The 14397-nt window shown below is 40.4% G+C and overlaps 1 protein-coding gene across 10 annotated transcripts in view; it reads left to right on the top strand.

Moving 5' to 3' along the window:
* QKI (QKI, KH domain containing RNA binding) overlaps positions 1-14397 on the top strand; it is a 93798-nt gene that overhangs the window by 4490 nt on the left and 74911 nt on the right. The gene's annotated exons all lie outside the window — the stretch shown is intronic.

Raw genomic sequence — 14397 nt, 5'->3', positions numbered from 1 at the left:
TAGATTAATGCATCAGCCTTGGCACAGTACTTCATTTAGGATCCACTCTCTGCTGGGCATTATCTGTTGGCATTAATGACCAGCAATTGTAATTTAGATGAGCAGGTTTTGGGACATGAACCGGTTTCAATAACCCCTACTAGAAGAAATGTTAAAGCAATCCAGTCACAAGAGAATTGGAATTTATGCTGATATATAAAGAACACCACCACCTTTGTCTCTTTGTGCCCCCATTTGCTCGGGAAGATGCTCATAAAATAACAGGCTTTCTTATGCTAATGCATTGAGTGCTGGCTGCTTGTGTATGGAGCTCAGACTGGAGGTGCCATAGATCTGCCATAAGGGCCTGTGACACTAGTGTTGCTGTTGGGGTAATCTCTAGTGTTACAGTTGCCAGATAAAGGCCTATATAGAGAATTCGCGATATGGGTTGTACATTCCACTAGTTCATGTAACATATTCTCTGGAACCTTACAGATCATCAGGAATGTAAGGTAATAATTTCCAATCTATATAAGGAACTACTGTACCCTTAAGCACCGGAATGAGCCTTGTGATGTCCATTGCCTTACCAGCTCCCTAATCAACCCACAAGTATAACCACCATTGTATAAAGCACTTTAAAAGCTTTCCATACAGCGATCTGTTCTAGAGGGTACTCCATTTTTTTCTGTATATGGTGTATGCAAGCAACTGGGTGCACCCATAGTCTTTCTTTTACACCCTCTAGAACTTACTTTACCATAAAATGATTTCATTTAGAAGAAAATGGGTGCACCTGGAAGTTTAGCCCTGCCTCTGGTGCACTATGAAGCAGATTTACTAAGTGGGAAAATGTATAGAATTTAAATGACAGCAGTGAGGGTCCTGCTCACAAGAGCTTACAGTCTATAAAGTTCTTACTTGAGAGGTGCTTTGGGAGGCTAGTAGTCTTCCAGAAAGGGCAAAACACAGCATGCTGCAGTCTGTTAAAAGTAGATGTGCCAATAAGGCCTTGGGGTGATATTGTTTTTGGCTCTGGCCATCTCTATTAATGATTTTATATGGAGGAGATACACAAAATCAGTCCCCAGGCCGCGAACCAGATGCTTCTGTGTCCGCATATTATGGTGTTCAGCAGGGTTGCACAAAATATCCTATTTTCGATACAATTTCAGTACTTCAGAGATGCAAATAATTCAATACTAAGCTGTATTGAACAGTAAGTACCTAAGACCTTAGCACTATAAGATTTTTGCACACTATGCCACATTACTGCTGAAGTGCCTAACTCCAAAGCTCCTTACAATCTAATGTATCCTACCCATCTACAATGACCACCATTCCCTTGGAGAAATCTATTGGCAGTGTGAAAGCTATGCTGCTTGTGTGCACTGTGATATCGCTAACCTAGTAGTAATGGAGACCCTCCAGTGTCCCATCTATGCTCAGTAGAGAAGTTGGGGTGTCATTGTGTAGTGAGCAGGGTGTTAGGTTTGCTGCATGTAGTTGTAGTCTATAACGTTTATTACTACACCAAGTATCTGGCATGACGATAGTGGTAAGATTTGGGTTCTCAGGATCTGGCGATTTGTCATTGTATTCCGTTAATTTCTGGTTTGTTGGTTGTATGTAAATACGCTATGTAACTTCTACAAAAGCCGACAAGGCCTACTTGTAGTCTGAAGTGCAGTTTCTAATGTAAATTATGACTACAAAATTGTGGAAACTGCAACCAAATCAACACAACAGCCATGCGTGAAGGTGGCCATACTTGGCTTTTGTATTCTAGTTTGCTCTTAATCACTGTTAAAGGGGTTGTCACAAGAGACAGTAGGAGAACCAGGAAGCTGCTGGTCTTATCAGCTGGGAGCAAACTGACAGGAAGGGGGTCTTTTCCTGCTCTCGTTTCCTTGTATTGTTTTCTAAGGGATATGTTGGAGCATAAGGTATATGTATTGTTTTTATAACATGAGTCAGATCAGCGGTGTGTTTGCTTCATATGGTGGCAGTATTTAGATCTAAACATGTTTACTTAGAGCAGACATCAGTTTCCTTTCAACTTTCACAGATTACTACTGTGGATGAAAATGGCAAAACCGTAACCCTAACTAGCTGCGTATGGTATATATATATTCTTTTTCTGTTACACTGTGTCCCATAGGTTTGCAAAAAATGTGAAGTTGTAAATACCAACCTTACTTATTGCAGACCTTTTGCATTGCTTAAAAGGTTTTGTGTGGCTTCTGTTGAAAAGAGGGTTCACTGGGTCCCTCTGCCACATACCTCAATTGGAAATTTAGATTTTACCTGGCAGTTCTCTACATCCCATGCGGAAAGGAAATGGGGGCCAGGCATCCACACACAGACTTGTGAGGGTCTGAGCAGTTAGTGATAACACTTATCTACAGGAAAGAAGATGCATTATCAAAGGGGAAACCCTTTGAAAATGTCCACTTTGATATTTTTAACCATGGCACAATAACTGTACACTGCAGCAGATGGCTTGCTGGCATGTTTGGCCATTACGTCCAATGCTTTATGCCCGGTACAAGTTAGATTTGCTTAGGCCTCTCCAAAAATGATAGCTCGAACTATGCAGTACAAAGGCTTAAAAAGTGCCTAATAATACACAGCTTGTACAAATACTGAAAAGTCTGTTGAGTGATGTTATATTTTTCACTTGGTTTGTGGATAACCTTTGTTTAATTACCATCCCCTATGCTGCTACACTAAGCCTGGGCTTTATTATTCTGTGTTACTGTATTTGTATGTGCAAGGACCCATACTGACTAAACCTTCCTAACATGTATGTATACAATCCTTTAAAACAAAATACAAGCCTTTTGTTTTAAAGTGGTTTTTCTTAAAACAGGGTTTTTTTTAAATTGGTCATATAATTTATAAAGTTTCTAGAGAGACCCATGGAGAAAAACATAAAGCCCCACATGCAGAATCAAGCCCTGACATGCTTTTAGGTAATGCATAGATGACAATTTTTCCTTCTGCACATGTGTGGCACAGGACATATGCATTACGGTACATTGAACATCAGGGAGTAACTGCAGTGTCGGGGGGGGGGGGGGGTATATGGCATTGTATGTGATGTGTTTATGCTCTGTGTGTGTATAAATGATTGTATAATTGAAGAACTGTATGTTTATAAGTGTATGTGTGTGTACATTTTTAAGGGGGCCCCTTTCAGAAGCCTGCTATGGGGCCCTGCCTCTCTGTTACAGCCCTGCTAAACATGTCACACCACAAGGCTTATAAAATAGCCTAATAGCGGATGACTCAAGAATCATCAGGTTTTTTTCCTGTGTAGGGCTTTGTTGTTCAATACTTTACATAAGTACACACAGGAAGAGACCAGATTTCTAGCAGTTGTGGGCTTCTAAGATTTGATTGTGCATGTTGAAATCCAATCAGTCCAATCCTTTCCTGTGTTGTGTGTTCTAAAGTCTTGCCTTTACACAAATGTCTAATGTTGAAAAATGCTGCAGGCTCTTTATAGGAACCATTGTACTTGTTGGTGTGAAGAGCCCTGAATATGAGACAGATCGTGGATGGAGATACTTTGAAGCTTGTCCTGCATTGTTTCTCTTCCTTCCTTGCAATGTGTCTACTAGTGGCAGATTACATTGTTACACATGTCCTGGGAGTAGAAGTGCACATTCCCCCAATACTGGCAGCTCTGTGTATTACAGCTATAGGACCTGGATGAACATTACACCACGTCTGGCCAGGAAATGTTTCCTATACAGCAGCTGATCTTTACATGTCTGTTCTTCAGTACAATGGTAGCATAATTGTTTCTTCATGTGTAATATCCAGGCACTATATATATGATTGGGTTGTACTGTGATGAGTATAATATAGCAATTGTTACTATGTACATGGAAACCCAAACTTGGTCTCAGGTTATGGCTTCTTATGTGCATTTATCGCTTGTACTTGTAATAGCTCCTTACCATTCAAGTGAGACTTCTAGGGAGGGAAAAAATTGAACCCGTGCTACTTGGATAATGGGGTGCGTAAACCTACTGCCTATTGATTTACTGACTGTACACTTTTCATAACTATTCATGAGGAAAGTGGTTTGTTCCAAGTGGGAGGTTTAATGCACAGTGTGGCAGACTGCTAGTGCTGTGCTTTCATATAGCCAAGTGTCTAGAGTGGAGAAGGTAGACTTGCCTCAGCCTCTGATTAACATAGGGTGAATAACAGAGCCATTTATCAAGCAGGCAGCCCTGAAGAGTGTCAGCAAGAAGGCTGACTATGATAAATTGGAGGGGAATGGGCTGGCGAGTAGGGGGCCGCAGTGTCCCACCACTTAGGCTGGAGGTGCTTCTGGGTGGCAGCTGATATTTAGGTTAGACGCAGGGTAATTAAGTGAGGAGGAAGAGCTGGAGAGAGGCGCCAGTCCCTTTCCACTTCACAAATTTTAGTGACTTTAACAGATTTAACCAGCAGATGGACAGTAGAAGCATGTTACATGGAAGGGGGGCTGTGTGCAGATGTCACTGCGCTACCAAAGGTGCAAGGATCTCATCAGCCCCCTGCAAATGCTTTTCTGCCTCACTTCCTTCAGGAGGTTTTTTCACTTGTCCTTGACCCCACTATTTCCATGGTACAGAGATTTAAGTGGTTAATGCCATGTTGACACCCTGGTTATGATATCAGAGTCACATTTGTTGCTATATAATGTTGCTGTAGTCTTTTTTTTTTTTTTTATTCTTCCCACAATTATCATTATGATGGCTGTTATCTCTAAATATAATTAGGTTGGCAAGAGGCAGAAGAAAAGGACTGCTTTCTTTAAAAAAAAAAAAGAGCGCCACACATGTCCATGAGTTGGTTGTGGTAGTTTTTCCCAGTATAACATATAGTTTATACGTGCGGTTCTGTGATCACACCTACCCTCGGTAAGCACTCCTCTCCTTATCAGCTGCTTGTGGAAGTCAAGGTACTCTGCAGTAAGACACAGTGCTATACATCTATCAGTGGCTGTGCCTAGTACTGCATGCTGCATCATCCCATGTACCTGCAGTAACATTCATAATAATAATAATTGCCCTCATCATTACACTTTGACCCTTCCTCTGCTTCACTTCTTTAAATGGTTAACTTTTCTATCTAGGTCTAGTGGAATATTGGCTCTCATTAGTGATGTGTTTAAAGGCATAGCCTTCGGTGAGACTTGACCTCTTTGTATGTGGAGTCAAAAATTGTAAGTATTTAACCCATAAATAACGCAAATGAACTGGCATCTACCAAGGCAACATGCCTGTAGGCAGAGGCAGTGCTATGCTGTGTAAGGCATGTGAAGTCAGGCTAATCATCTATCCATAATACACATATGTCAAGTGTTCCATGTTCCAAAATCATTCTGGGAGAGTTACTGGGATAATGTCTTCCCAATTGGCAGCTCTTGATCCAAGGGATGTAGATGTGATCATCTTGCATATAGAAAAAAAAAAAAATCAATGTAACATTTGCAACTTGGTGTTCTTTAGTAAAGCCTGTGCAGATCGCTTGTAATGAAGTTGTATGGGAACATACCTTTACCCAATGTGCACAGCATTGTTCCATTTAATAGATTGTGACACATGACAAAACCTTTCACATGTTTTCCTTCAGAAACGTTAAGCGTGTTTCCCCTTCATGTCTTCCTATTGGTATGTAGGCGATTAATTATCCCCAGCGATATTGTGGATCTAAACATGACTGGTAATAAAGCGCTGTGTGTTTCTCTTCCCTTGGGGCAGGTGGATGTGCTTGGAATAAATAAATCTAATATTCTTCAGGCAATAAAATCCACAAATACAAAATATTAGTTTTTTTTTTTTAACAGTACCTCTTTGTGCAAGTGTCTCCCTTCCCCCAAAATGCCGTAAATCATTTTCTGGTTTCCATTCTCTGGTGACCTCAGTCGGTGAGTTACAGATTTTTTTTGCCAGCCTATGCAGTGCACTTAGTGCCACAAAAGAACGGGATGGCATCCTGGATTAAAAAAACAAAAAAAAACAAACCCCAAACGTGCTGGAAATGTCTGGTGTGTATCCTGGCTGTATAGCAGAGGAGGTTGTACTCTTGGTTTTAATTTGGGCACATCCTGATATGTAACCGCTTTGGTGAATGTTCCTTTGTTGTACTTCTCCCGATGCTGCCAGTTACTTGGATGGAAATAGTAGGCACCTTTATTTTCCTCAAATAACCACTGGGCGTATGAATTGGAAAATATGTAAAAGAGACTATTTGTTGGCCATGGAGCACCATTGACATGGGAGTGTCTACAATCTCTTCCAGCATCTGATCACGGGACTGAGAGCCCCACCAATCTACTATTGATGCCTTCCCTGAAGGATCGGTTTTTGGTTTTAAAATCCTGCTGCAGACAACTAGCTTACATGTGATTTTTGTTTGGAGGGCAAGACTGCATGCGTAAAGCTCTATAGTGGCATATTTACACATCAATGATTTGTTGCTGAACCGATGCTGTGTTATTCATCAGAATGTAACTTGTAGAAAACCCCATTCACATGTATGAAACTGGTTTTCAACTTATCTGCCACATGTGAATGGAGTTGAATAGTAGGCTGGATGATAAGCCGTAATACCTGATTTACATAGAAGAAGATGCAAGACTGCGTAGTGTACACTGTATTGTACGGTAAAGCGTCTATGCTCTCCTTTGGCGTGAAGCTGCGCTCAGCCGAGGAATTACCGCCATAAATTCTTATCTCCTGATTCACTGTGCAAACACTTCCAGGCTATCATATACACCTCACTCAGATAAGCCTCTGGCTCCTGACAGGAGTTTTTATGGACCTTCTTCCACTTTTGCTAGTGAGAAAGTTATGAAGACCTATTTCGTTCTACCTGTGTGGTGTTAAGGAATGAAACTATTTACTCTGTTCCCGACTTGCACTGGATTGTGCAATATGTAGGAAGTGAATTGTGCTCTTTCCAACGCATATATTATCATGCTGTATGTAAATTTCTATTCCATGTAATATACAAGACTAGATGGATTTGTTCCAGCATAATTCATCCTCTTAATAAAGAATTTAGCATTGTATAAATACAAAGGGAAGTTCTACGTATGGAACCATGATACTACAATCGGTGTTTGATAAGACAGCAGGAATCAACAGTACAGGTGGTCCTGACTTCAGGACACCGGACTTACAGACAACCCCTACTTACAGACGGACCTCTCTGTGACGGATGTTTTATAGTGCCAGGCTGCAATGATCAGCTGTAAGATGAAGCTTTGTTGATAGTCCTTGTTCCCATGGCAGCACAAAATTTTGAAAATCCAATTGTCACTGGGACAAAAAAAATTGCAGTTCTCATGGGGAAAAAAAAAATACAGTTTTAACTTGCACAATAGAGCAGTGTAGGGCTACATGTATGTGCCCAGTTCTTATTTTTCTGTTGCCATCTTATGGTATCCTGACAGGAGCCCTGTATGAATTTTAAGGGTAGATGATTGATAAAAAAATAGCCTGGGGATCAGCTGTAGATTTCTCCCTCGCTTGATATTATATAATGGAGGTTATATATAGTACTAATCTGAAAAAAGTTGAGCTCATCTGCATGTGCATGTGTCTATCCTTACAGACTTCTATGGAGATCTGCAGTCTGTCTTGGGAGACCAAGACATTGTACATGAATGGTTCTATCCTGCGTCTCAATTCAATAGTAGGAAATGGATTGTCTCTGCTTGGTTATTGTACACAGCATACATAATGTTTCCCTATTAACACATAATTCAGTTGTGACATATCAGAACCTCTGGCACAGATATCTCACAAGACCAGAGCATATGATGTCTTTCTTGTGATGTCACTACTTGTGGTGTATAAATACCTTTTCACCATCCATGTATCCGGTTGTAATGTCTTCCAAGAAGTTGAGTCACAAGTTGTGGAATACTTTTCAGAAGGTTCTGTGTAAAGTTGTTGATTTCTTGCTGTGTGGTGCTAATATTTTATCCATCTGTGACAAATTTGACATTTAACATATCAACTTGTAGATATTAGTGCCGATATGTTCATCAGACCTGATGCTGCTTTTTTTTTTTATTTTTTTTTTAAAGCATTGATTTATTTATGGTAAGGAACATTGGAAAAGCCTATAGAGAATTCACCAGGAAATTAAACTAAAAATAACCATTTCTATTTAGTACCGAAAATAAAGTGGGAAATATTAATCTTTATATAGTGATCCAAGATGTCAGCAGCACTTAATTGTTTAGAGCCCTCTGACACCACAGGCAGTGGAAAGACAACATAGGAGCCCCATTCCTTTTTTTGTTTTCTTGCATACCAACTGATTCATAATCTATTCATCTGAAGTGAATTGGGCTTGGGTGCCATTCCCTGCAGTTAGCAGTGATGTAGAATGTTTTAGGTGGAGGATAAATTGTAAAGATACTGTATTGCCATGCTGATTGTAGGATGAGGACCTTCAGCTTTCATGTACTGATTTTTGGGTTATTCAGGATTGTCCAGCATTCTTGAATGACCCCAAGTGGGCGTTTTATGAAGCAAATCCACATCTTGAGAAGATTTTTTTTTTTTTCCTAATTTGATGTCACCTCATGACTGACGTGGGACTTACGATGAGTACAGGATAGATCTGTAAGGCTTAATGAGTGAATATTAATTTTATCATGTTTTTGTGTGTAGTGGTGCCTGATGCAAATGCTTTTTCCAGTTTTATTTTTTTAGGAGAGGCTTGTTTGTGGCTGGGCTCCAAAAGGCTGAGCTGAAAGATGCCGCCTGTGCAGAATTTGGTTTCTCCAGGGTATACAATTGTTAAGGATTTGTCTGCTATGAGTGATAGGCCTCCTGCATCAAGTTGGAGCAGCTAATGCCTGAATGGATGTGGTGGCTGCCGGAGAATGATGCAGCCGTTAGCAGTGAAAAATGTCTTCCTTACAATGCTTGTGCAGCAGGCCATGGAGTGAAGCGCATTTTTATAATAAAGGTGATGAATTTAATCGCAAACTGGCAGCCAAATGGAAATTGCAGACCTTGATACTGGTAGAAAATTGCCTATAAAGCAACTCTTCAGAGAGCAGGCTTTAAATTTATCCACCCATTTCGACATTGAGAAGAACACGGGAATAGGAGGATATTTTGGCCTACTTAGTTCAGATGAATGGCCTTAAAGAGGTTTTTTATTTATATAAAAGCAGCATCCCTGGAGTATGGAGCATAAAAGAAATCCGCTATTAACTCCTTGTACAGAACATCATGTTTTGTTTTTGTCAGATAAAACCAGAATGCTTTAATGCAAGGACCAGGGGTATACCGTATTCAGGTACAGGTACTTCTCACTTATAAGAATTTGTAAGCAGCAATGAGGTAACACATGGTTAAATGCCTTGGACCAGGCGTGGTTTTACAATCCTTTTTTGGCACAAGTGCAAGTGGCATGTACCCCATTACTTTCTGCTGCTATTAGGCATGCACACCATGCGGCACTGTCTATATGGACAGTACAGGAGGTTTGGGTCTTCAATAAGGTTGTCCCCCAAAAGGGTTATATTAAGTCTAGGTAAGCGACTGTTTCTAATTATGTGAAGTCTTGGAGATTTGTCTTCACCATAGGGGAAAAAATTTAGAAAGTTTCAGATATAGTGATAAATCTCCTCCTATGTATACTGTCTGTGATGTACATATGGTGTTATATGAAGGATACAAGCATTCTGGTGCACACATTTATCTTCTCTCATATTATCAGATTCTTGAATGATTGTTGTTTTTACATTCGTTTTGGTTGATTTTATTTCTTCCTATTGGGCCAACAGCAAAATTGTATACAGATGGTATTGTGCATGAGCCCTTCATACCACACAGATCCCTTATTTAGCATATGAAGAAGAGATTTGTGCATTCCTGAAAGCTCATGTACGATGGATGCCATCTGTACACTGTACTGTTCCAATAACAAATAGAAATACATTTTTTTTCCCCTCATTTTTTTTTTTTTTTTGCCAGTACAGTAGGGCATTCTATCTACCGTCCAATACACTGCATTCTGGAGCAATTCTCACCGGATAGCTAAGGATTTGACCATATACGGCAATGTAAGAATTATTTAGGGGAGTAATACAACACTCTTCTATACAGAACAGAAATTATTTTATGTAGCTGAACTTTCAGGTAAAACCAATTTCTTTGCTAATCTAGGACCTGCCCATTTATATATTGGTGTGTGTGTGTATAGTGTAATTTCGCCAGTAAGTAGGTTGGATATGGGGCTGAAATGTGACACATAATGTGGACTATTAGGGCACCTGCACATTTGGCACATTCCATGTGAATTTTGTTGCAGAAAATCTTCAGCGTAAAATATTAGCATTAAAATGAATGGTATTTGGAGAAAATAATGTAGACCATGTCCTTTTTTTCTCCATGGAAATAGTTGCTCAATACAGAAAATAAGATAATTATCATGTCACTTTTCTTAGTCTTTGCACATTTTTGCAGTGGAGTTTATGGAATAGGGATAACCTGTATCCAATCTGGATCTGCAGATTTCATGTAGATTATTGCTTGAAATTATATTGGGTAAAAAGCACTACACATACTACAAATAATCATTAAAGGGAACCTGTCATTAGAAATAATATACCACTAGCAGTATGTTGTCAAGCAGCTTCTATGTTGTTTCTTTCATGGCCTGGTGTGGTGGCATCATCCAGAAAGTCAACTTTGCGTTTAGATGTAAAATTGTTTTATGAAATAAAGGAGGTAGTGGGGTTAACACTGAAGTCAAGCTTTCCCTGCAGTAGAACTTCAGCTTGACTTCAATGTTAAACTCTCCACCTCCCTGACCTTATACATCTAACTTCAAAGTTGTCACCATGCTGGGTCATGAAAGAAACCTCATCTAGAAGATATTAAATAGCTTGACGACGTGCTGGTTGGGGTTTATTGGGCCAATTTCTGAAGACCGGTTCTCTTTTAAGACGCAGATTAAAAACTGTGCAGATTTCCCACCTTTCAATCCGCAACGTGTGCAGATACCCTTAGGATGGAATATCAAAGTTTTTGTAAGGGTAGGAGGCATTAAACCCCTTCCCAGTATCCAAGCTTCAATAGTATCTTGGTGATGCCCAATATTTGAGTAGGAAGGTCCATACTGTGAGTATCGGATACATCGGTCTTCCACCTTAATCCTTCTTCTCACCCACCTGATCCTTTTTCATCATGCATCCATGCTGTAGAAGTAGCTTAGTAAAGGTCCTATCTTATGTTGGCTTGTTGTACCCATCTCTTAACATGGCATGTCTGGGTAGTTGAGAAATAAACATTGTGTGCCAACAGCAGTAAATCTGTATTGGTATCAAGATACGTATGTAGTGATGTAAGAAGAGTATGTGTGTATATAGTCACATGGACCATTCCTCACACTGCCTGCCTGTATTTCCGTTCTGTGATGGAGGCGCACCTATGTAACATCTGGGCATAGAGAAGCTGGCATAATGACATGCCTTGTTTCTGCTCCCACTGTCTTGTATTGGCCGTTGCGATTCCTAGCGCAGTATCTAGATGCTTCCGGTGGTGGATGCGGCACCTGTGAGTGTCACTTGGCGTTAATACATTTGTTAATTAATGTTGATGTGCAGATGAACCCGCTGTGCTACCTAGTTGTTTATCTCCTCTTCATTCTGCTTACTTGTAGAATGTGATTGAGGAAAGAATTGTTAAAACTGTAGTAATTACATTTGATTATATGTGTGAGGGGGAAGGAAACCTCTAGTCTTTAATTTACCTGGCTGGGAGGAATGCATTAAAATTAACTCCAGCCAGCTGTTAGGAGCGATCACAACAGCATGATGGATCGGGAGACGCTAATGAATTTAGATGGAAGAATAAGCACAAAATGGGGGGGGGGGGGTGGCATTGGATGTAAAACAAATATCCATCTGTCCATGGGTACCAGTGAACTACACCTGGAAAGCCATGGTACAAGAAGTCACACTGTACACTCACTATGCATTCCTGAATTTTAGAATTTTCTCCCTGATAAAACCTCATATAAAGCCTGTTACAACTGTATTATATTGTGGGCATATCACTGCCATTCAAGGCAGCAAGTACCCTCTGTCTATGGCTGCATTTTTACAGCTTTTTCCAACTCGTACTTGTATAGATTTTCTTTTGTCAATGATGCTGCCATCTTGGCTCTATTAACAGCATTTAGTGATGTGCTTTATGGGAGACTCATGGCCTTGTGCAGTACGGTAGTACTCATTGAGGTCTATGGAGAGTTTTTTTTAGGCATGGTGTACAGATGGGGTATAAGCTTGTCTATTGTCAGTAGTTGTGGTGATGTTGTATTGTGAATTCTGCTTGTTTTGGGGCCAGTAGACACAAGTGCAGAGGAGAAATTGTAGGCTATAGTGTTCATTTTCATTCATTCTGAATGGGAAAATCATATGTTTTAACAGGAAAAACTTTTTTGGGATATTCTCTTGTGATCCATTCCTATTTAAGATGATCCCACATAACTGGTTGTACTAATACTTCCCTGATGTGTCATTATTCTTTATCCTTGATTCTTGTGGTTAGTACCGTCCACTGTATCCATTGAATAGCAGCATTGTCAGGGCACTCACTCAATACAGTCTGCCGCATGTGAACAGGTCTTTAACCATTGCATGTAGTATAGGGCAGTTTTTTTTTTTTAAACTACAAGAGCAAGCTGACATTTCCTGTAACGTGTGCAAGGATATGACAACTTCCTAGCACTGGCCATTGACCCAGCTTTACAAGGAGAACTAGAGGACAGTAGCCATGTGACAGAGGAAATGTTTGCTGAGCTGGCACAGCGTGGTACATGAAGTACAGTGTGCACATGCTCCTAGGCTTCCTGTCTATGTATAAGCAGTTGCTGGCTTCTCATGCTTTTCCCTCAGCCTGCAGATTTCTTGTGAGATTTACATTTTGATTTGGTCTCAATGAGTTGGAACCTGCAGAAAAGGGAAGATGAATGTTCTACTCCTAAAGAGATATGTGCTTCTTGTCTAGTTAACTGGTGCAGAGGTTATCTCTCCTGGACGTATATCACAAGACTCTGTAGCACCTTGTGAGATAATAATCACCTACTACATAAATCACTTCTCTCATGGACGGCAGGCAGGCGCTGAGCTGTTATTCATCACCTTAGGCGCTTTACTAGTCTCTAAGTATCTTTGTACTTTACCTGCTGTGGGGTCTGCACCTGCTCAGACCAGCTAGGTCTCCACTCTTCTCATGTAGTACTAGTAAAGGCAATCACCCATGTGCTATTACATCCAGGCATTCCAGTAATTATATAATGCAGCAACTTCTCCCGGCCCCTTGTTCATACTAAATTTCCAGGGGCAGATCCTCAGATCTGCTTTGTATTGTTAAATATTATATTAGACCTCCTACCCCACCATGAGAAGGTCTGACAGCTCGTTCTCCCTCCCCTCTTACACTAGTGTTCTCACTGAATTCTAGGAAATAGAATAGGAGAGAGAATTTGCCTGTCAAAATCCCTAGACCCTGGCACTTTCTATTGAATGTGTATGGGGGAGCTTAAGGATCAGTACCTGTTTTGGAAGGAGTCTGAGCGTAGATCAGTATGTATTAGTATTTTTACCTTTTTACATTTTGGTCGTCTTATTTCCGGACCTTAGACCATATTTGTTGTCTTAATGATGGGATGGGATTTTAAATCTTTCTATATCTGACCAGATAATGGTGCGGTGCTTTCCAATTCTAGATTAATAATTTGTCCCTCAATGTGGTCTTGTCTCTTTATTATTCCCCCTGCGTCATTGTGGCCATTCTTATCTTGTTGTATGACTCCTCCTTGAGCTATGATGTGTCATGGGGAGACGTTGTCCCTAATGATGACACGTCCGGATCTTGCTGTTTGTCACGGACTGGCTGCTGTTTGATGTAAGGTGCTCATGTACTTGGCTGTCTCCTCCTATTCCTCTCCTCATAGATGGAGCAGCCGCTGTGTGGTTTGCTGGCAGCCCTGTCATACACATACTGTGTCTTTGAGGAGTCAAAGCGCTGCATAGTTGAGAATTGTCAGGCTCCGTCTAATGAAACGTAGATGTCTCAGAACAGTGTAATGTCTGTCAGCTTTCTGACAAGTGCCTGGCTAATGCTTTACACACACAACTCAGGCAAACAGCAATGTATAGTGTAATCATGCATACTGTATAACTACACTGTACAGTAAGTAGATTATTAATCCTGTGTCTGTATAGAGTGGGATTAGATTCAGAATAAAATGTGTTTGGTAAATGGATTAGGATGGTGAGATGTGAGACATTAGGAGCTGTCAGCCTGCCTTGCCCTGCACATAGAGGATATAGAACATTTTGGTGAATTCTCTCTTATGGACTTGCTGTGT

Source organism: Engystomops pustulosus, chromosome 3 (genome assembly GCF_040894005.1).
Source record: "Engystomops pustulosus chromosome 3, aEngPut4.maternal, whole genome shotgun sequence".
Taxonomy (NCBI): domain Eukaryota; kingdom Metazoa; phylum Chordata; class Amphibia; order Anura; family Leptodactylidae; genus Engystomops; species Engystomops pustulosus.
This window is presented reverse-complemented; position numbering and strand designations above follow the sequence as displayed.